General features: G+C 44.4%; 1 protein-coding gene across 3 annotated transcripts in view; it reads right to left on the minus strand.

The window, feature by feature from the left end:
- Positions 1-7,665, minus strand: part of Nsd2 (nuclear receptor binding SET domain protein 2) — an 85,533-nt gene extending 77,868 nt beyond the window's left edge. The window contains exons 1-2 of one of the 3 annotated variants that reach the window (XM_052736216.1): positions 7,536-7,665; positions 6,709-6,778 (exon numbers count right to left, since the gene is read on the minus strand). The gene's annotated coding sequence lies outside the window, so the exon portion shown is untranslated. The remainder of the gene's footprint in view (positions 1-6,708; positions 6,779-7,535) is intronic. The other 2 variants (XM_052736218.1, XM_052736217.1) reach the window with 2 other exon arrangements.
- Positions 7,666-23,632: the final 15,967 nt, after the last annotated feature.

Consider the following 23,632-nt stretch of genomic DNA (forward strand, 5'->3'; position numbering starts at 1 on the left):
TAATGGCCTTTGCCCCTTCCACCCACTTACAGATAGTTAGGTTAAAACTTTTTCCTGAGAGCCAGGCGGTAGTGGTGCATGCCTTTAATCCCAGTACTTGGAAGTTAGAGGCAGGCAGATCTCTGTGAGTTCGAGGCTAGCCTAGTCTACAGAGTGAGTTGCAGGACAGCTAGGGCTACACAAAGAAACCCTGTCTCAAAAAAACAAAAAACAAAGAAAAAAATTCTAGAGCAGCAGAACAATAATTTCCCAGGCCCTGCAAATTATCACATAAAGCATAGTGACTTTGAGCAAGTTATTTAACTAACATCTTTGGGATTCCTGCTGTGGTATTTAGTTAAGATGAAGTAAAGAAGATTTTGCAGGGGCTGGAGAGTTGGCTCAGTGGTCAAGAGGTCTTACAAAGGACCCAGGTTCTATTCCAGCACCCACATGGTAGCTCACAACTGTTAAATTCCATCCCAGGGTATCCAATACCCTCTCTGACAGTCTTGGGCACCAGGCACACACCTGGTGTATCTATATACATGCAAACAAAACACTCACAGACATAAAATACTGAAGTAAATTAAATAAATAAATAAATAAGCAAGCACCGTGGGAGCAGCACTGAGACAGGGACAGGCAGATCCCTGAGTTCCAGGACAGCCAGAACTACACAGAGAAACCGTTTCAAAAAGAAAAAAAAAAAGACTTGCAACTCAAAAAGCTATGTAGTAGGAATACTGACTCCTGAAAGTTGTACATTGATCCCTACATGCAAACCAAAAGCCGCCCCCTCCACTACACACACACACACACACACACACACACACACACACACACACCTTTTTAAGCTGCATAGAACAAAGCTCCACATAGACGACACTAACTTCTAATCTTTAAAAGGAAGCAATACAAACCTCCTATTTCCTTTTTTTTTTTTTTTCCTTTTTTGAGACAAGGTTTAGATGCAACAGCCCTGTCTGTCGCAGAACTGGATTTTTATAGATCAGGCTGAACTCGAACTCAACGATACATCTGCCTGCCTCGAGAATGCTGGGACTAAAGGCATGTGCCACCACACCCAGCCAAACCAACTTCTAATTGAAAAAAAAAAAAAATTCTAAACCCACACAATTCTTTGAAATAAAAATCCTTAGGAAAATATCAGATAATACCCAAAACCTGCCTCCATTTGTTAACTGAGTCTCTTCTACATCCAGGTGCTGAAGATACCAAGGCACCAGACAGGATCCTTCCCTTGAAAAACTCACTATTTAAAGAGGATGATATGAAACCTGGGCAATATGGTGGAGGTCTGACACAATATCATGACAAATTTGGCACAACACAGTACATCTGGTATATCTGGGCTTCGGTTCCAGATATGCATCACCAGTGAAAGCAGGCTTTCCAGAGACAAGATCTGAGCCATCAAAAACTACTGCAGGGGACCGTAGAGATGGCTCAGCAGTTAAGAGACTTGCTGCTTTTGCAGAGGATTTGGGCAGTTTCCAGCACCAATATGGTGGCTTACAACCGCCAATAACTCTAGTCCCAGAGATTCAATGACCTCTTTTCATTTCTGCAGACACTCACATGATACATGTACAAACATGCAGATAAAATACCCACCACATAAATAAAATCTAATGAACAATAATAAATAAATAAATAAATAAATAAGAATACCACTGAAGCTCAAGAAATAAATCAAGCTTATCTCAAAAGAGATGGGCAGCATGACAGTGTAATCTTGGGTCAACAAAAGACTCATTAGAGGACAGTCCAGGATAAAGGGAATCCTCTAGACCTAAAGATTCTTATTACCATGAAACACCGGAATGGATCTAGGGTACTTTCCCAAACAAAGAGATCAAAGCCTTCTTTCAGAAAGAACAAAGGTAGGTCACAAACTAGGCCCTTCTTCCCTTTCACTTTACAGCAAGGTAAAAATGGGGCCAGTACTAACTCATTTTCATACTATAATTACCATAATATCTGGCCACTTCTCCTTTTTACCTTTCCAGCCTGTCAAAACCTTCCAGCCTGTCAAAACCTCATCAGGGATCCAAGAGACAGCTCAGGAGGTAAAGGTGCTTGCCACCAAGCCTGACAACCTGAGTCTGGTTCCTGCAGCCCACATAGTACAGAGAAAACTGCTAGCTGTCCTCTAACCTCTACATGCACACCATAGCATGGTGACATACGAATCATGGCATGAGCATTTAAGGGCACACATCTTAAAAGCACATACACACCAACTCCTACTCTTGCATCTGTCCTTTCTTCCTACTCCCATCTCTTATGTCTAATACACTATTCTAATCCTTGGCTCTTCTCTTTCTCCTTACATACCAAGACAAGTATGCTCACACAACTCCATTCATCCACACCACTTTTAAGATATCACACAAGGGCTGGGTGGTGGTGGTGGCGGCGGCGGCGGCGGCGGCGGCGGCGGCGGCGGCGGCGGCGGCGCACGCTTTTAATCCCAGCACTTGGGAGGCAGAGGCAGGCAGATCTCTCTGAGTTAGAGGCCAGCTTGGTCTACACAGCAAGTTCCAGGACAGTTAGGGCTGTCACACAGAGACACTGTCTCAAAAAACAAAACAAACAACAACAACAAAATCACACAAGGACTAAATGATGATTCATTCAAATAGCCAGTGCATATCTTTCAGTCATTAGACACCATTTTAGTTACTGAGGATAAAAGGTAAGAGACAAAGTCCCCACATATACAGATATCTCAATGGAGACAGAAAGGACAAACAAATACAATACATTAAGTGCTATTGAGAAAATGCAAAGACTAAAAGGAATGCCAGACAAGTGTGGTTGTTTTTTGAGACAGGGTCTCACTATGTAGTCCTGGCTGGTCTAGAACTCACTAAGTAGGCCAGGCTGGTCTTGAACTCATAGATTCTCCTACATTTGCCTCGAATGCTGGGACTAAAGGAATGAACCACCACACCCAGCATCAAGGGAGTATTAAACTATCAGTCAGCGACAACATCTAAGAAGTTTGAACAAAAACCTCTGAGGATAACAATCAAGTTACACAGACATTTGTAGAACACTCCAGACAGAACAAATAGTATTCCAGTGGTTCGAGGCACAGTGGGACTAGGATTTAGGGCAAGCAAGAGGTATAGCTAGAACAGATCATAATAAGAGACCAGAAAAGGTGAGGGAAGAAACAAATACTTTTAAAATCTTACCTACAAGAGCCTTCCCAAACAGGCTTCTAGCATGAGGCTCAAGCTAAGACATAGCTGAAGGAACTTAACAGTAAAGTGCGTCCATGCACACATGGCAGAGTATGCATATATGGTAGGAAAGAGGAATAAAAACTAACCATGCAAAGGCTTGAGAGGAAGCATGACAAAAAGAGATGGGATGGGGCTGACAAAATGGCTAAGCAAATAAAAGTGTAAGCTTGGTACCCTGAGTTCAAACCCCAAAACCCACAGTAGAAGAACGCCTGAAATTTGTTTCCTGACCTCTACTTGTACACACACACACACACACACACACACACACACACACACACACACACACACGACAGATGGGGCCAGAGAAATAACACAGTGGTTAAGAGCGCCTTTTGCTCTTCCAGAGGACCTGGAGTTTGCTTCCCAAAACCCATGTTAGGAGATTCACCACCACCTCTAACTCCAGCTTCAGAGGATCAGCTACCCTCTTCTGACTTCCTGGGGCATTAGCAAACACACACAACCTACATTCACACAAAGACATACATAAAATAAATCTTTTTAATTAAAAAAAAAATTAAGATTTATTATTTTATGTGGATAAGCCTTTTGCCTCCATGTATGTATATGCATCATATGCATGTCTGGTGCCAGAGGAAGCCAGGAGGGGTGTCAGATCTCCTGGGATGAACATTTACTCTCTTCTCTCCCAGAGTATTAACTATAAGTAACCATTTTCAGAGAAACTAACAAATCATATTGATAGTTTGTAAACATGAGCCTAATTTAGTGCGTAAGTGACTCCTTTTGCTTTTATATTTTTATTACTTTATGTTTTTTGCCTAACCCAGTGATACAGAGAAACCAACAAGAAACAGCAGAAACTCTTGCTTCTTGTCATTTGTTGCGCTTACATACTTGCAATGTTTCAAGAGCTTATCTCCTCCATTTAGCATGATGAGCAAAAACTAGCTAACTGAGGCTGGCCTCATTAGCCAAAACACTTATTTATTTGTTTATTAACAGGCTAGAAGAGAGACCAGATAAAGATAAGAGAAGCCGCCGGGCGGTGGTGGCGCACGCCTTTAATCCCAGCACTCGGGAGGCAGAGCCAGGCGGATCTCTGTGAGTTCGAGGCCAGCCTGGGCTACCAAGTGAGTTCCAGGAAAAGGCGCAAAGCTACACAAGAGAAACCCTGTCTCGAAAAACCAAAAAAAAAAAAAAAAGATAAGAGAAGCCACAAGAAGTAGTCATACCTACAAGAGCCTTTCAAAACAGGTAGGAACCCCAGGGCTTGGCTTCCAGGATGAAACTCAAGCTAAGATGTATTTGAAGGGGGACCTCAGCTCAACTCTTTCTCTTCCATATTCAGCTTCCTGGAACTATTCTACTCCAACATGACTTAAAGAGAGGCAAACAGGTCATATGCTAACATTAGATGGATTGCTTATCCTAAGCCATCACTTAGTAGTTTAACTGAATTCCTGACATGAAAAAGTGAAAGCAGAAAACAGGGTGCCCAAGACTAACAAGAGTCCCATTTCCAAGAACTTATCCAAAAGGTGAGAAAGTCATTAAAAGGCTGTGTGTCATGCTATGAAAGTGACAACAATCAGTGGCCCATGCCCAACAACAACCTGCATAAAGGCCTAGAGTGAGAACAGAACACCACAACTTTGGGAAGAGAAAGACTCTGATTTTACTGACTGAAGAAGAGGAGAGTGCAGCAGGAGACTAAGACACTTATCTGAAGTTTTATGTATTCTATAGTCTTGAGCAATTCACCAGAAAATAAAACACAAAACTGGCTGCCCAGAAATGTGGCATACATCTTTAATCCCAGCACTCAGAAGGCAGAGGCAGGTGGATCTCTACGAATTCGAGGCCAGCCTGGTCTACAGAGCGAGTTGAGCTACACAGAGAAACCCTGTCTCCTCCAAACAAACAAAAAACAACAACAAAACCCATACAATATTGGAATATGTAAACATAAAAACTTGTCTTCAAAGCTAAAAATGTAGCTCAGTGGTTGAGAGCTTACCTAAGCTCAAGGTAGAGGGCTCAGTCTTCAACACATACACACAATATCTGGGCATAGCCCTTCATGCTTGTAATTTGAATATACAAAGACTGTTAGAAGTTCAAAGCCATCTTAATCTACATAGCAAGTTCTAGACCAGCCATAGCTACTTACCAAGACCCTGTCTCAAAAAAACCTGTTTTCAATTCTCACTACTTAAAGTTATTTGGTGAATTAAAAAGAATAATAAATTCAAATTATATTCTTCAGCTCATTTTAGCAGTTTTTTATATGTGCAATTACTTGGGAAGGAGATTCAATTTTAAGCTCATATAGGGCACATTTAACTAGTGTTTCCTATCTTCTCACCAGCAATTCTTAGTCTAATTCCACCTACATTCACGTTTTATACTGATTTGTCAAAACTGTAAAAAAGGAAGTAACTAATTAGTTCACATTCTGCCATGTGAGTAAACCTTTTTAAAGCCTGAGTACTTCTTGGAAAGGATGCCTGAATAGATGAAAGGCTAGACTCCTCCCTTGAGTAACCCACAGGGTCTCTAACAACTGACTCATTCTGCAGTTTTGACTTAAGTCTTCTTTTGGTTCCTCACATTTCTGCAGGCAGTGGCTTAACAGTCCTGTATAGCTTGGCTGCATAAAAATAACCTAATAATCTCACTTGGAGTCCTATTGTTTTTCACTGTACGTCTCCACAAACCTCAAGTTATGATAGTTTATAACATTAAAATGAACATATCACATCTGTGTGGACATAAGAATAGTCCATTTTTTAAAAATTCATTCATTATCTACTCTTAAAAATGGAATGTTGACTCTTAGGATCAGGGGCCAAAACGGGAGGATTTTTGTTCTGAATATGTTGGAGTTATTCACAAAAACTTACACAAATTCACAAGCAAATAAGTCCACACACTACAAACTATCAAGCCAAAAATGAAGGCTGCTGGGCAGAGAAGAAAATGGAAGGAAAGAAAAGGAAATGACTCAAAGTAATAGAGTGTATACTGCGTGAACCTTATTCATCCCTAGCCAGCAGTTAAGATTTGAACTCTCGGTCTTGGGGAGTGGAAGAACACACAAAAAGAGCTGTGTTTACCGAACTTGCTCCCTCTGTGCTACTTTTTGTAATTGTGCGAGAAAAAAAATATATATATATATATATACATATTTATCGATTTAAATATGTAACCAGAACTTAAAACATGGAAAAGTTAAAAGTCTCAGCTTCCTGAAATGTTTCATAACTTATTTTCTATGATGATGATCTTATTTCAAACACATAAAATAGAATATAATCCATGCACAATCTTGGAATTTAATTCCTTTAAAAGTCAAGGCCTTCAAAGTCTGTGAGTAGGCTGGCAGTACTTAGGCACTTCTCTACCCTAATTCTGAACTCTCTCGGTATCGAACTGGTCTCTTTAACGGGGTCCGTTATAACATACACACCCCCCAGTTATCTACCTGGAAATGATTCCTGTCAGAACATCCGATTTCATACCGTTTCGCCGTCAATGTCAAACCTCGTCCTGAGCTGAGAAGGGAGAAAAGCTCAGTGTTGCAACGCGTCCTAAGCATATCCTCATCCATTTTCTTCTCACCGAAACTCAAAACCAAGCATCTTTTAAATGCCGAGATTTAAAACCAAGGCAGTCGCCAGCCGCTCGGTCGCCACGGTCCGGCTCGCCGCGCCCTGCGCCTTCTAGGCTGTGAGCGGCATCCCGAGCAAGGGAGCGCGCCCCGTGAGGCGCGGCCACAGCCCCGGGCGGGTCCGCGGGTCCAGCCAGCCTCGTCTCCACCTGCGAGGCCAGGCAAGGGCCGGCGACCGCTGCGCCGCGCTGACCAACGGCCGGCGCCCCGAGTGTCAACGCCGGACGCTTCCGCACACAAAAAGCGCCTCTTGGTCCACCCGGCCGCCCCTCCCACCGCGCCTCCCGGCCCCGCGCCGCACAAAGGCCCGCTCGTCCCGCCCGGCGCCGCGGGAACAAAGGCGGCCGCCCGCCGGCCCGGCACAGGTGCAGCCCCGGCCAGCGGGCCCAACATGGCCGCGCGCCCGCCGCCCCGTTAGCCGTCGCCGGTCGTGCGCGTCCGGCCGGCGCTTCAGGCCGAGTCCTCCCAGCCTCCTGATCCTCCGCCCTCGCCTCAGGCCGTGCGTCCTCCTCCGGCCTGCCCGCGCCGCCCGGCCCTCAGCCCCTCAGGCCGCCCCCTCAGCCCTCGGGCCTCGATCGCCCGGCCTCCCTTCCCCGGCCAGCGGTTAGTTCCCGCGGCGGTTGGCCGGCGGCCCCAGTGACCTGCACTGCGTCGCATCCTCCGGAGGCTGTCCGGCAGTGGCTGTCCAGCGGCGGCGGCGGCGGCGGCGGGCGCGAGGCCGCGGAGGGCAGGGCGGCGGGAGGGGGCGGCGGCGGCGGCAGCGGCGGGCGCAGCGCGGCCAGGCCGAGGCTCTCCGCGCGCGGCGCCGACCCCGCCCCCGCGCCTCCCGCCCGCCGCCGCCGCCGCCGGGGCCGCCGCCGCCCCCAGAAGCCGCGGGAAAAGTGCGCTCCGCTGATTGGCTGCCGCCTCTAGGCGCCCGCGGACCGGGCTTTTCAAATCCGCGCCGGGGCCGCGCGCGGAGAGCGGCGGGCGGCGGGCGACGGGGCGCGCGGGGCAGGCAGCGGTCCCGAGCGCGGGTGTTGAGGAGCCGGGCGCGCGCCCGCTCCGCTCGCCTCCCGCTCCGGCTCCTCGAGCGGCGCGCGGGCGGCGGCCAGCTCCGCAACCGCGGCGAGCCCCGGCGCGGTGACGTCACGCCCACCGCCCAATCGCCGCGCGCGGCCCCGGAGCCCGGCGTGGGCGCGGACGCGGGCACACGGCCTCGGGCAGATGGGGAGCGCGGGAGGCCGCGGCCCCCGCCCAGCGTTCGGGCCTCAAGCTCCAGCGCCTGGCGGGAGCAGCTCGTGGCGCGCCGGAGCTCGTCCGCCTCCCGGCGTGGACAGCAGGACACGGCGACGCGGAGTCGTCTGCGGGCGGGGCGCGCGTCCCTGAGCGTGTTCGCGGGGTGCTCCGGGTCCTGCGGTCAGGGCCCGGTCGGGTCCTGAGACGCCAGGCCGGACCGGCTGTCAACAGCCGGCCGGGGAGAATCACTTGTCAAAGATGAACGACTTGCGTCCCGGGAAGGCGTCGGGAGGCAGAGTCTCCAGAGATGCGTTGCTACGGATGGTCGGAACGCAGCCCCGTGGTCGGGGTAGCTTTAGTACTTTGCGCGGAGCGCGTGCGCGTGGCGCAGAGTCGGGGAAGTGTGATCGGAGACTCGAGAAGGGCGGTGGTCCTGGGAGGTCCGACTCGCTTTTTTAAGCGAGTTAAGTCTCTAGCCTCCCTGGAGTCCGGGACCCTGGTCCCTATTCTCCAGGTGTTCACTGGATCAAGCCAGCCGTAGAATGTTCTCAGGCTCCTGAAGACCGCTCCCAGACAGCTCAGATCATGGGACTCAGACAGGCCCCCTTCTGACTGGCAGCTTCTTGTCCACTGCTCCCTTCTGTCAGCTCTCCTCCTGCCTCCACTTCCTGTCAGGTTCAGCTGGTGTCCACACTCCAACTCTGAGTGCTGCTATGGGTTGTGGCCGAGGACTAAGCCCCATCCCTTTGCTGTATCCCTGAGGATACTTAACTTGCTATTTCCACAGCCTCCAGATCTCCCCTAATCTTCAGGGATGTTCCTGGCCTACTGCTTTGGACTGAAAGGGGTGTGGGGAAAGAAAAACCTCAAGCTCAAGCATTGTCCATGACATGAAGCAAGACCTGAAACCCTGAAGCTCTAAGTCCAGGAAAGGCCTGCAGGCAGGATTGCAGAGCCCAGCTGGAACAGACCTGTCTGCTTGATAACTAGCAGGGGTTAGCCACGGGCACACTAGCTCCGCAAGACCTTCATATTACCTTTCATCCACACACTATGATGAGTCAGGCAGGATGGGTGTTACAGTGAGATGGTTAGCCTCACCATGTCCATGCCAGTGCTTACTATGGGCCACCATGACCCCTGGTACATGTCTACCTAGGTATGGTCAAACTCCTGGGGCAGTGGGGAGTAAGTCTCCTCTCTGGCCCCCTAGGCCCACTCACTGCCTTACTCCCTAGAACCTTTTAAATCTCTGCAGCACATGGAGGATACGATGTAGCTTACTTGGTGTCAGATTTGGCAGTAGAAGCATTTAAAAAACAAAACACACGAGCAAAGCTACACAGAGAAACCCTGTCTCAAAACACACACACACACACACACACACACACACACACACACACACACACACACCCTGCATTTAGAGTACTGCAGTCAGCATGCAGATGTACTCAAAACATGCAAGTTTTGAATTATCTTCAATGTTATTTGAGGCTGTTCTTTTGCTGTTCTGCTTGAGCCTTCATAAGCCCCCTTCAGTTAAGTCCAGCCAGCCTCACCCGGGACTCCTGACCTGTTGCAGTACTTTATATATGTTACAGTGCCCCCAGGCAGAAAAAGTGCCTACATAGGACTCCATGGGTAGAATCCCGAAGAAAAAGAAACTCATGCACCAAAGTTTGCATACTTCCCATACCAGGATACCAAGAGGATCCAAGACAATATTTTCATTCTGTAGGGCACCTGTTTAGATGCACCGGCAGCCTGGAAGTTCTGAGACTATCAGAGGAGCTCATCTTGAAGGGAAGCCTTAGGCAGCCTGGTGGGACTCAGATCCCAGGTGGGCCATGAGTGGAACAGGACTCAGGAGAAACAGCACAGCTAGCCCTCCTTTGGTCTCTCCAATGCTTCTCTCTAGCAGTTGCACTCAGTGTTTTCCTACCTGGAGCCTGCAGTCCTAAAAGGCTTAGTCTGCTCTTCTGCTGCTCCATGTGGCCCTGACTGAAGTCCACTTGTCTGCCTGCTCCTCCAGGCCTCATGGCTGGGACTTTGTAAAAGCTGCTGCCAAAGATAGAGCCCAGGCCCCTTAGTCAAAAAAAAAAAAAAAAAAACCTAAGACCCCCACTATGGCTAGGGTCCCCTAGGGGCCAGGCTCATTGCTGTTTCCATGGAGATGTGTGCACTCTGACCCTAGTCTTTCTCTGTCCCAGGCCAAATAAAGAGGGCTTCCAAGTGGAAATGCAGCTTGGGCTGCCCCTCCTCCCATGCCCTAGGTGGCCTCTGTCTCCAAAAAGGAGGTTGAGGGAGGCCCAGAGCCCAGGCAGAACCACCGAAGGACCTCCTATCCCACAACCTCCCCAGAACTGATCATTCTGCTTTCTAGACTGGAGAGTGACTTTCCCCAGACCAAGGCTCCACCTGAAGTCCCACCCAGGAAAGGACAGTGGGGTTCCCTGGGAACACTCTTGGATTCCTGGGCAGCTCTGCAAGGCTATTCCACTTACTTAGGGTCCCCATCAGAAGAGAAGTACACATGACAGAATTCTGGCCGAGAACCCCCTTTTCACACACAACTTCTGGCTCAGAGGCCTGAGGTGTCTGTCATTGGCGTTCAGTAGTTACTACCAAATACAAACCACAGTCCTGAGCAACTGCAGACCCATCTCTTACCAAGGATGCTTCCTAGGCTGATCACCCAACACATCACAGGACCTGGGAGAGCCATCTCCCACTGGGTGTCACTCAGAACAAACTAAACTTCTCTCCCCTTCATCTAGGTCTTAGGTGAAGGACTACTTTTTCTTCCAAAGCCGCCCTTTTTTTTTTTTCCCCAAGATTTATTTTTTCTTAGGCGGTCATTGTGACACATGCCTTTAATCCCAGCACTCAAGAGACAGAAACAAGTGAGTTCAAGACCAGCCTAGTCTACAGATAGGAATGATGCTCACTGGAGCAGGTAACCACAAGATAACTGAGAAGAGGCAGGAAAGCCCTATCCAGAGCCTTTTACACTAACATACCCATGTTTGGGACTTTCGCCTCCACAACTGTAAACTAGTAAGTTTCTGTTGTTTGATAATTAAGAAACCAGTAATAGGGCAACCAGATTCCAAATCCAAAGGTAATGCTGCCATCTAGAGATGGACACCTGCAGCTGGGACCCAGCTAACTCTACAGAGCGAATTCCAAGACATCCAGAACTGTCATACAGAGAAACCCTGGCTCAAAAAATTTGTTTTAATTATTTTATTTTCATTATGTGTATGTCTGTGGATATGTGCATGTGAGTGCATGTGCCAGAGATGTGGGAGCACCTGTAATTGGACTTTTCTGTGGGCCAACAGCTCCCAAATAACACAGAGACTTAGAGACTTATTATTAATTATGAAAGCTCAGCCTTATCTTAGGCTTGTCCCACCTAGCTCTTATAACTTAACCCATATTTTTATTAATCTCCATTCTACCACACAGCTTTTACCTCTCTCCCACTCTGTGTCTGACTCATTCCATATCTCCATGGTGTATCCTGTGCACCTCAATTATCCTCTTCCTCTCTCTGTCCCAGGAGTCCCGCCTATCTCTCCTGCCTAGGAATTGGCCATTCAGTTTTTTATTATACCAATCACAGCAATACCTCTTCTGAGTGTACAAATACCCACAATATTTCCCCTTTTTGTCTAAAGGGAAGGTTTGCTGGGTGGTGGTTGCACACACCTTTAATCCCAGCACGTGGGAGGCGGAGGCAGGTGGATCTCTGTGAGTTTGAGCCAAGCCTGGTCTACAGAATAAGTTCCAGGATAGCCAGGGTGTAGGCAGAGGTTTCCTGTCCCAATTACCTGCTCCCAAATAACCAACATGGAGACAATATTAATTACAAATGCTCAGTCAATAGCTCAGGCTTGTTACTAGCTAACTCTTACACTTAAATTAACCCATATTTCTTATCTATGTTTTGCTACGTGGCTTATGGCTTGTTACCTCATTTTCTACGTGTCCTGCTTCCTCAAAGGCTGGCTGGCATCTCCCCTGATTCAACCCTTCTGTATTCCATCATTCTCAGTTTGGTTTCCCACCTAACTTTATCCTGTTCAGCTATTGGCCAGGTCAGCTTGTTTATTAAACCAATCATAGCAACATGTATTCACACAGTGTACAGAAGGATTGTTCCACAGCACCAGGGTTACACAAGAAATCCTGCCTCGAAAAATCAAAAAACAAAAACAAAAACAGAAACAGAAACCAGGCCTGAAGCTAGACACTGTGGGTTCAAGTCTGTAATCATTATTCTGGAGGGGATGAAGCGGGAGGTTTATAAGTTTGAGGACTGCCTGGGCCACCCAACAAGATACTGTCTCAAGAATAAATAAATAGGGGTTAGAGAGATATGTAATAAGTCTTTCTCTGTCCTACATAGGGTCTGAGAAAGCAACAGAACACTTGAATATCTGGTGTGCTATGTAAAAATGCCTGCCACATCGTGGACACAGCAGCTTCCCAGAGCTAGGGCAGTGAACATGCCTGCTTGAGACTAGGTTCTCCGGGAACCAAGGGGGAAATGGCCAGCCGCCAGAGCCTTGCAGAGGCTAGTGTGCGTAGATAGGATTTTCTTTGGGCTGCCAGCTCACAAATAACAACACAAAGACATTATTAATTATGTCTAAAGGTTGGCCTTAGCTTAGGCTTGTCCCATAACTCTTATACCTTAAATTAATCCATTTATATTAATCTATATTCTATCACATGGTGTTACCTCTCTTCCACCTTGCAACTCCTGTTTCCTCTCAATGCTTCTTCTCCATGCCTAGACTCCTCCTCCTACTTCCTCTCTCTTCTGCCTACACCTCCTGCCTAGCTATTGGTCATTCAGCTCTTTATTAAACCAGTAACAGCAATATATCTTGGCACAGTGTACAAATACCCCACAACAGAGATGGCTCAGTGGTTAAGAACATTGGCTGCTCATACAGGAGACCTGGGTTTGGTTCCCAGCACCCACACGGCAGCTCACAACCATTCTTAACTTTGCTTCCAGAGGATCCCAGGTCCTCTATTGGTTCTGTGGGCATGAGGTATGCAAGTGGTACACACATATACAATCAGGCAAAACATGCATGCACATAAAATATTATTTAAATAAGTAAACATATTCTGAAATTGTGTTACTTTGAGTGTGTGTGTGTGTGTGTGTGTGTGTGTGTGTGTGTGTATGCACATGCCATAATGCATGTATGGAAGTCAGAGGATAACTTGCAACATCAGTTCTCTTTCCATGGTGTGGGTTCCAGGGATCAAATTCAACTTGTTAGGTTTGGTGTCAGTACCTTTTCCTGCTGAGCCATCTCACTGACTCTAAAATAAAATTGTAAAAGCCAGTTCTGAGCCTAGGTACTATATTTGACAGCAAAAGACTTTATTTTTATTGGTTTATTCTTTTGGTTTTTCGAGACAGGGTTTCTTTGTGTAGCCCTGGCTGTCCTGGAACTCATTCTGTAGACCAGGCTGGCCTCGAGCTCAGAGATCTGCCTGCCTCTGCCAAACACCTTTAATCCCAGCACTTGGAAGGAAGAGGCAGAGGGAGGTGAATCTCTGTGAGTTTGAGGCCAGCCTGGTCTACAGAGTGAGTTCCAGGACAGCCAGGGCTACACAGAGAAACAAAACAAAAAGATCCAGCTGTAAGGCATTTTCTTAGTGATTGAGGGGGTAGGGCCCAGCCCACTGTGGGTAGTGCCATCCCTGGGTTGCTGGTCCTGGGTTCTATAAGAAAGCATGCTGTGCAAGCCATGGAGAGCAAACCAGTAAGCAGCACACCTCCATGGCCTCTGCATCAGCTCCAGCCTCCAGGTTCCTGCCCTGTTTGAGTTCTTGTCTTGATTTCCTTTAGTCAGTGATGGACTATAATGTGGAAGTGTAATCCCAATGTACCCTTTCCTCCTTGGTCTACAGTGCAAGTTCCAGGACAGCCAGGGCTACATAGAGAAACTCTGTCTTGGTGGGGTGGAACAGGAAAGCCTCACTTCGTAGCTCTGGCTGTCCTAGAACTCTCTATGTAGATCAGGTTGGCCTCCAATTCATAGAGATCTGCCTGCTTCTTTGCCTCCTGAGTGCTGGGATTAAAGATGGGTGCTACCAAGCCTGGCTACGTTAATTAGCTAATTGATTGATTGATTTGTGTGTGTGTGTGTGTGTGTGTATGTGTGTGTGTGTGTGTGTGTGTGTGTGTGTGTGTGTGTGTGTGTGTGTGTGTATGTGTGTGTGTGTTTGCACACAGGCATGCCTTCGTGCATGTGTGCATATGCATACATGACTGACATGGTGTGCGTGTGGAGATCACAGGACAATTTACAACTCTCTACAACATGTGGGTGGTGCATGCCCATAATTCTATCACCTGGGAAGCTGAGACAGGAAGATCAGGAAAGCCAACCTCAATTATACAGTGAATTCAAGGACTGCCTTAGCTACCTGAGACCCTGTATCAAAAACTCAAACAAATAATTTCCCCTAGCTAATCCTTCTACTAAACTGTTGTGGGAAATTTTGATTGCATTGTGACACTCCAGACTGTCAATAAAGTTTACCTTGAATAAGGGGGTGGAACCAGGGACTAGCTGACCAGAATTAGCCATAGAGAAGCTAGCAAAGACAGAAAGGAAAGGGCAAGGACTAGAATTTGAGCTTTCTTTTGGTTTGGGGACAAGTGAAGAGATAATCTCTTGCTGGTCCCTGGCCAAAAAGCAAGGTCACCTGGTTGCTTCTCAGCTTCTCTGATCTAGCAGGTTTTCACCCCCACATCTGACTTCTGCGTCTTTGTTGGTAAATAGAATGATAGGGGCTTAGTTTAAACCTACATATGGCAGTGGCAGCGGCCAAGCCGGGCCGAGGGACTGGAAGCCCCATCAGGCTGTGGGGCTTCGAATAATAATTAAAATATCAGTAGATTCATGTGCAGCTGACAGTAAAACATCACAAAACTTGCACACACCCTCTACTCCACTGTGCCTCTCCCCTCATTTCCTGTCAAAACCCCAGTAGGTACATCCACCTAGGGATGACAGCCCCCCAACCCTGCAGAATCCTCCAATGCACAATGCAATCGTTCTTGACTTTCCTAACGCTGTGACCCTTTAATACAGTTCCTCATGTTGAGGGGACTCACAACTGTAAAATTCTTCCCATTGCTACTTCATGACTGTAATTGCTACTGTTATGAATCATAATGTAAATATCTGATATGTGACCCCTGTGAAAGGACCCTTTGGCCACCAAAGGGGTCTTGCCCCACTTGTTGAGCACCTCTGTTCCATTGTGATCCCTAGCCTTAATAACTCCCTTTCTTTCTGTGTTGCCGGGGCATCCTGCCCTGTGTGTTCACCAATGTCAACAATGGAAGATTATAACTTTTGGGAAATATAGGGAGGCGGAAAGGGAGCCCTCCGAAAAGGAAACCAAAAGGTTAGGGTTTTTTCCTGCTGTAGCTTTAGTGGCCTACTCCAGTAATCTCAGCACTTCCACTGCCAGAGGATCTCTAGATACAGGCCAGCCTGAACTCTACTGGATCAAATATGAAAACAAAACAAGAGCCCATGGTGTTAAAGAGCTGGGTGTGTGTGAGCATTTGGACTGCTGCATGAGACACAGGGCAAGTGAGCACACTGCTTTCTCTTGGCTGTAGCTAGCTGGAAAAATATCCAGTCTACTTCCTTGGGCTCTTTTTATCTAAATTTGAATGACTGTGCTAAGCACATACTCCTTTGATAATCTGAAGACCCACTAAGGCTATTTATATTAGTGGAAAATGAAATTTCAAGCACCCTACTCTGCACTGTCAGACTCCTAGTCCATCTTGGCTCTCTACCCCTCCTGTCGCCTCTCTCGCATCTGGCCTGACAAGCCAAGAGCAATGCCAATGACTGTGTTGCAGGACATTTGATCACACTGTGAACCCTGAGACTGTGTTATCACAGTGTGTTGCAGGATATTTGATCACACTGTGAACCCTGAGATTGCGTTATTTATTAGAAAAACCTGTTTCTAGTTGTTGTGTGGTTCAGCCCTAGCACACACCTTGAACCCAAGAGCTTTCTGCTTGAATATTGTAAACAGGATTAAATAAAGTCAACTATAGGTCAAGAGGCAGAGCAAGCAACCAGTTGACAGGAAGTGAACATAGGATTATTAACAAGAAACCACAGCCAGGCAGTGGTGGTGCACATCTTTAATCCCAGCATCCAGGAGGCAGAGGCAGCCAGATCTCTGTGAGTTCGAGGCCAGCCTGGCTTACAGAGTGAGTTCCAGGACAGGCACCAAAACTACACAGAGAAACCCTGTCTCGGGGGGAAAAAAAAAAAGAAAAAAACATTTGGCACTCCAACATGTGGCACAACAACACAGACAGGAAATCATGCCAGCTATGGACAAACTGAGAAGACATCAGATTTGGTAAGATACCTGGGAAGTCCTCAAGGAGAGAGTTAAGTAATATTAAAAGGAAAAAAATCTTTCCCATGTTAAGAATGGGAGGTATAATACTGAGTGTCTGGACCCTGTATTATGCTACTTTAGATGGCTTGAAAATAGAAGCAGAAAATGAAAAGATAAATGACTTAACTGAGATTGACATAATAACGATTATAATTACTATCAGTCTGGTAATTCATATTTTTTTATTTTTAAAAATTTATTCATTTACTTATTCTGTATACAGTATACAGTGTTCTGTTTGCATGTATGCCTGCAAGCCAGAAGAGGGCACCAGATTTCATTATAGATGTTTGTGAGCTACCAAGTGGTTGCTGGGAATTGAACTCAAGACCTCTGGAAGAGCAGCTAGTGCTCTTAACCTTTGAGCCATCTCTTCAGCCCCATCATATTTTATCCTTAATAGCCTTACTGGGTTTTTTTGGTGCCAAATATGAAAAGTGAATTGATAAGATACAAAAAGACTTATAAATGAAAATAAGAAAAATATTCAGGCATAGACAGAAGAATTTAGACAAGAACTTACCTTGCCACTGCATGATGAAACTGAAGAGGGACAGCACAAGGTTGTTATAAAACAAACCTTAGTTTATCCAGTTACTATACTAGACTACCAGCAGATGATAGGCATTGGCAAGGTTATGTAGAAGTTAAATAGAATCCTATAGAAATATTAGCTTTGAGGAGATTTAAGGAAGCAGTCATTTCATATGGCATGCCTTTTACTCTGTGAAACAAGTATTTTTTTTTTTTTCGTTTTTTTTTTGTTGTTGTTTTTGTTTTTTCGAGACAGGGTTGCTGGGGATGCTGTGAATGTGTTGCTCTGATGGATTGATAAATAAAACTCTGATTGGCCAGTAGCCAGAGGAAGTATACTGTAGGTGGGATAAGGAGAGAGGAAAATTCTGGGAAGTGGAAGGCTGAGTCAGGAGATGCTGCCAGACGCTGCCTCCATGAGAAGCAAGATGTAAGGTACCAGTAAGCCACAAGCCACATGGCAACTTACAGATTAATAGAAAGGGGGTTAATTTAAGATATAAGAACTAGATAGCAAGAAGCCTGAGCCATTAGGCCAAACAGTTTAAATAATATAAGTGCCTGTGTGTTTACTTGGGTCTGAGTGGCTATAGGTCTGAGGGGGACTAGAGAAAACTCCAGCTACACAGGGTTTTTCTGTGTAGTTTTGGTGCCTGTTCTGGACCTCGCTCTGTACACCAGACTGGCCTCAAACTCACAGAGATCTGCCTGCCTCTGCCTCCCAAGTGATGGGGATTAAAGTGTGTGCCACTGCCACCCGGCTCATGAAACAAGTATTTAATTCATTGGCAACTCAAAACAGAATTATCCCCCAAGACTGGAAAGATTTGGCAACAGCAATATTGGAAGTTAGTCCTCAGTTACAATGGCAAACATGATGGAAAGAGGAAGCTAGGGCCATAGAACAATGAAATGGGGCTAGAGGTATTAATATTTCCCAAGATCAGCTTCTAGGTGAAGGCCAGTATGCTGACCTGCAAAGGCGGTTGAATTTGATGATCATACCTTGGTACTATATTGTTTAGCAGCTTTAAATGCTTGGGACAAGGTTGAAGAATCAGGAAAGATGTTTGATGTAGTATTTTATCATCAGGACCACCAGCCCCCAAATAATGACATGGAGACTTATTATTAATTATGAAACCTGGGCTTAGCTTAGGCTTGTCCCACTAGCTCTTATAACTTAAATTAACCTATTTTATTAACCTACAATCTACCACGTGGCTTTTTAACCTCTCCTTCATTCTGTATGTCTGACTCCCTCTGTGTCTCACTCATGTCTCCTGCACACCTTGATTCATCTCCCTAAGTTCTTGTCTCTCCCAGAAGTCCCACCTAACCTCTTCCTGCCTAGCTATTGGCCATTTAGCTCTTTATTAAACCAATCAGAATGCATCTTGGCAAAGACACATATTCACAGTATACAAAAAGATTATCCCACAACAGTCTGAGTCATTTACTAAGAATATATGAGGTCCAAAAGAAGACTTCACTGATTTTTTGCAAAAATTGACTTAAGCTGTAAATAGAACAGTATCAGATCTAGAAGTCAGACAAATACTAATCAAATCTTTGGTTTTTGAAAATGCAAGTTCAGAATGCAAAATGGTGATTAGGCTTTTAAATGAAAGATCAGCATCAATAGAGGAATGGATTAGAAATACAGCTGATATTAGATCTCATATGTATGATGCTACTCAGATAAAAGTAATCTCTAAAAGTTTTAAGAAAAATCAAAATGTCAGATGTTTTAATTGTGGTAAGCAAGCTCATTTGAAAGGGGATTGTAGGCAAGGCATTCTTAGAAACACTGTTTTTTCTAGAGATAATCCAAACAGAAGGCCCCAGGCTTCTGGGGTATGCAGAAAGTATGGCAAAGGCTGACATTGGACTTATGAATGTAGATCAACAAGGGATAGGCAAGGTAACCCTTTCCCATTGGGAAACAACCTAAGGGGCCTCCCACAAGCCCCAATATCAAATTCAATTCAATGATTCCCTGTGAGCATCAGAGAAACTCATACACAGGGCAATCAAAAGATTTAACACCTGTTGTTAAAAACAGTGCTGTTCTGGATGTAATCAAGGACAGAACAGCTTCAGTTGATATAACAAAAATCAAGAGAGATCAGAACACAAGTATTTTGGCAAACTGCTATAAATGATTGTTGGGGAATATTTGCTTACACTGGGTGAAAATGTGTCACTATGATTGATTTAATAAAGAGCTGAATGGCCAATAACTAGGCAGGAGAGAATAGGCAGATTTCCAGGGAAAGAGAAGAGAGGTGGGGAGACACCAGTAAGACTTAGAAGAAGTCAGATATAAAATACAGAGCAGAGGCAACCGAGCCATGTGGCAGAATGTAGATTAATAGAAACAGGTTAAACTGAGTTATAAGAGCTTGTTGGGGACAAGCATAAGCTAAAGGCTAAACTTTCATAATTAATAATAAGTCTTCATGTCATTATTTGTGGTCTGGTGGTGCTGATTAAAAACAAAGCTAAAAATATACATAAATGGCAAAGAAATTGAAGGTTTACTAGACATAGGAGTAGATGTAACAATAATTTCACCAAAATCTTGTCCATCCAGATTGGCTTCTTAGGAGATAAATATTCAGCTTCTTGAGATTGGAACTTTATCTTAGGTAAAACAAAGTACAAGTTGGGTCAAGTATATAGGGCCAGAAGGACAGATAGAAAAATTAAAACAATATGTGGCTAACATAGCAATGAATTTATGTGGATGTAATTTGTTGCAGCAATGGAAAATTCGGATTAACATCTCAATTTCAGAAGCAAACCATAACCTAACATATGCTTCTGAGGAAAATATTAAAAGACATTATCAAGAATAGTCATTGACCTTCAAGTTGTACATAAACAAACCACAACAGCTCTTGGTTTTTCAAAGGTACCAACAGCCCTACCTTTAAAATGGTTAACTGACAAACTCATGTGGGTGGAACAATGGCCTTAGACATCAGAAAAATTACAGGCACTAGAACGGCTGATACAGGAGCAGATAAATGCTCAACATATTGAACAATCGACCAGTCTTTGGAATTCTCCTATATTTGTTCTTAAAAAGATATCTAAAAAATGGAGAATGTACATAGATTTAAGAGCCATAAATAAGGTGATTCAGTCAATGGGCTCATTATAGCCTGGAATTCCCTTGCCTTCTTTATTACCTAAGGGATGTCCTATTGTAGTGATTGATTTAAAAGACTGCTTTTTAATTATACCTTTACAAGAACAGGATAAAGAAAAATTTGCCTTCACAATGCCTATTTATAATAATGCTGAACCTGTTAAAAGGTATCAGTGGAAAGTTCTTCCACAAGGAATGTTAAACAACCCCACCTGTGTCAATATTTTGTACATAGCCATTAGAATTAATTCATAAACAGTTTCCTCAATCTAAAATTTATCATTATATTGGTGATAACTTACTGGCTGATTCAGATTTAGATACCTTAGGGAAAAAAATGTTTAATGAAGTAAAGAAAATTTTGCCTTGCTGAGGACTATAAACTGCTCCTGAAAAAATACAAGGAGGGGATTTTAATCAATTATCTATAAGATAAGTTTACAGAAAATTCGACCACAGAAAGTACAAATCAGGAGTGATCAATTACTTACTTTTTTTTTTTTTGTTTTTCGAGACAGAAACAGTCCTGGCTATCCTGGATCTCGTTCTGTAGACCTGGTTGGCCTTGAACTCACATAGATCCGCCTGCCTCGGCCTCCCAAGTGCTGGGACTAAAGGCGTGTGCCACGACCACCCGGCTAGTCTCTATCTTTATATTTTATCAAAAAAGATGTGGGAGTCAGATGCTGGGGTGAAAACCTGCTAGCTCAGAGAGGCAGAAAAAGCAACCAGCTGACCTTCCGACCTTCCTTCTCCACTGTTGTCTCTGAAAAGGGCTTTTCTCTTATTCTGTCAGAAACAAAATCTCCTCTAACCAGATGTCCCTCCCTTCTCCTTCCTGTACCTCTCTCTCTCTCTCTCTCTCTCTCTCTCTCTCTCTCTCTCTCTCTGTCTCTCTCTGTCTCTCTCTCTCTCTCTTTCTCTCTCTCTCTCCTTCTTCTTCTTCTTCTCTCTCTCTCTGTCTCTGTCTCTCTGTCTCTCTCTCTGTCTCTCTCTCTCTCTCTCCAACATCCTGACTTCCCCTCACTTTCCATGGTTAGTTCCAGTCCACTGGTTGCTTGCTCTGCATCTTGACCTATGGTTGATTTTATTCAAATAATGCAATCTCTGTTTCCCAATGTAATTAAATATACCATAACACATAGGGCCAAGTTTGGAGCATGTTAGGTCAGGACCAATGGAGATGGCATAGAAATAAATAGGAGACCGACATCTACAGGGCAAAATTGTTCTTCAATCAAAATAACTGAAATACACTAGTCTCATCTGTAAGCTGTATTCAGATTTTTCTTTGGGCTGCCTGCTCACAAATAACAACATGGAGACTTCTTATTAATTATAAAAGCTCAACCTGTAGCTTAGGAACTAGCTCTTATAACTAGCTCTTATAAGTTAAATTAACCCATTTATATTAATCTATCTTCTATCATGTGGCATTACCTCTCTTCCACCTTGCACCTCCTGTTTCTTCTCCCTATCTCCTGGCATCTCCAACATACCTTGATTCCTCTTTCTCTTCCTCTCTCTACCCAGAAATCCTGCCTATCTCTTTTGCCTAGCTATTGGCCATTTAGCTTTTTATTTCACTAATCACAGCAATATACTTTCACAGAATGTACAAATATTCCACAACATTTCCCCCTTTTTGTCTAAATAAAAAGTAAAGGGTTTAACTCTAACACAGTAAAATTATATATAACAAGAACAATTATCAGGTAAGAATTACATTCACAATTTCCAGTTCATATAGATTTGGCAAATTCGGAGAAAGTACTGTATTATTTTATCCTATCTTAGTGAGTCCAGAGTTTTATACCTAAACCATTTTCTATCATAACTTGCATTACCATCCTATAAATATCGCTTTAGACCTTAAAATATTTTCTTAAACAATTTAAGCTTTTATGTTTTTCAACCTTTATCAACTTTATATCTCTTTTGTAAGTTTCTTTTTTGAATTTGGTAACAAAGAAAACAGTATAACTATCTAGTCTTCAACCCCCATCAGAGACCCAAGTAGGATATAATATTACCTGAGTAAACAGGAAGTGTAGAGCAAGCAACTTCCAAAACAATAGAAATCCAAGATTCCTCTGCAACATTGGAGCATCCATCTTCGGCCTACAGGCCTAGAATATCAGACAGACTTTCTTGTGAAGCAGGAAATTTTTGAAAGTTTGTCCTACCTTGTCTTGGCAAAGTTCGGCAGTCATCTTCTTTTGTGTCCTACTTGTCCAATTTGGACAGCATACTGTCAGCAGTTGAGGCAAGGGCAGTTTCTTGCCCAGTGGCTAACCTTGCCACAATAAAAGCAAATTCTATATAGAGGTCATTCAATGCCCATCATTCCTTTTTGAAGTAAATTGGTGCTGCCAGAAGCAGATGTGTATTACTGTCATGAAAAGTCTTTGGTTATTAAAATATTTTAAGTGCCATATTCTGTAGGTCTTTTAAGTGTTTGAAGACCATCTGTCTATCTAAAATGTATCTGTTTGACCTTGAAAACATACTAACATGGCCCCAAATTTGATTGTTAGCTGTAATAACTTTCAAGGACTAGTATTTTACATTACATTGTTAAATGAGCTGCATAGGTACAATAATTTAAACAAAAGTAAAATCATATATATATAGTATAACAAAAATAATCTTAAATTTGTATCAATATACAAAAATATCTTAAACGTGAGTAGAAACATAGAGTATTTTCTAACAAAAATAACCTTAAATTTATACCAATATACTTTTTTTTAGATTTATTTATTTATTATGTATACAATGTTCTGCCTGCAGGCCAGAAGAGGACACCAGATCTCATTATGATAGTTGTGAGCCACCATGTGGTTGCTGGGAATTGAACTCAGTCAGAACCTCTAGAAGAACAGCCAGTGCTCTTAACTCTAAGCCATCTCTCCAGTCCATCAATATACTTAAATCCATACCAATGTAAAAATTTAAGATTAATAGTTGCTCTTTAGTTAAAAGTAGATTCAATAATCTACCCTTTTATCCCATCATTCCCATATCCCCTTTTCCTTTTCAGAAAGAGATCCTTGAATCCAACCTCCCTTGCTTCGTTTCCTCCCTTAGCATGACCAGTAACAATTTGCAAACTGTCCCCCTAAATGATGACAAACATCCATAACACCCTGAAAACCACCCACCCCACCCACCTATTGGGAATGTGGGTGTTGTTTCTTAATATTACTTCCTGTTGGCTGGGGGCAATAGCATCTTTTTTTTTTTCAGAGCTGAGGACCGAACCCAGGGCCTTGCGCTTGCTAGGCAAGCGCTCTAACACTGAGCTAAATCCCCAACCCCGGCAATAGCATCTTTAGGAAACCCTGA

This window comes from Peromyscus californicus, unplaced genomic scaffold (genome assembly GCF_007827085.1).
Source record: "Peromyscus californicus insignis strain IS unplaced genomic scaffold, ASM782708v3 Scaffold_13__1_contigs__length_99412109, whole genome shotgun sequence".
Taxonomy (NCBI): Eukaryota; Metazoa; Chordata; class Mammalia; order Rodentia; family Cricetidae; genus Peromyscus; species Peromyscus californicus.